Below are 406 nucleotides of genomic sequence, written 5' to 3'. Positions count from 1 at the left end.
CCCGGCCGGTGGCTGCTCAGCCACATCTGCTCCTGCAACCCTCTCAAAAATTCCCAAACAGGCAGGAGGGGAGGAGGAAACCCCCGGGCCCGGCTTGTCATCCCCCGAGCCCCAGCCTGACACTCGGTCTCCTAAATCATCCGGCTGCAAAGGCAGCTCCTGCTGAGGGACTGAGCGCAACCGCCTCTAGAGCCGGTATTTGCTGCGGGCACGCCGTGCGCACACGAGCAAGACAAAACCCCAGCCTCTCCCTGCACCTCCAGCCCTGCTCCCAGCGCAGCAGCCCCGCTGCCGACTGGTGAGAACTGGACCCCGCCGAGCATTGTGCAACTTGCTGCCTCCCGCCCCGCTCAGCCCAGCTCGCACACCTAACCTCTGCAAGGAGCCTGACTCGCTTTTCTAAAGC

This window comes from Phaethon lepturus, unplaced genomic scaffold (genome assembly GCF_000687285.1).
Source record: "Phaethon lepturus isolate BGI_N335 unplaced genomic scaffold, ASM68728v1 scaffold23305, whole genome shotgun sequence".
NCBI lineage: Eukaryota > Metazoa > Chordata > Aves > Phaethontiformes > Phaethontidae > Phaethon > Phaethon lepturus.
The sequence above is the reverse complement of the archived record's forward strand: the minus strand, read 5'-3'. Positions refer to the sequence as shown.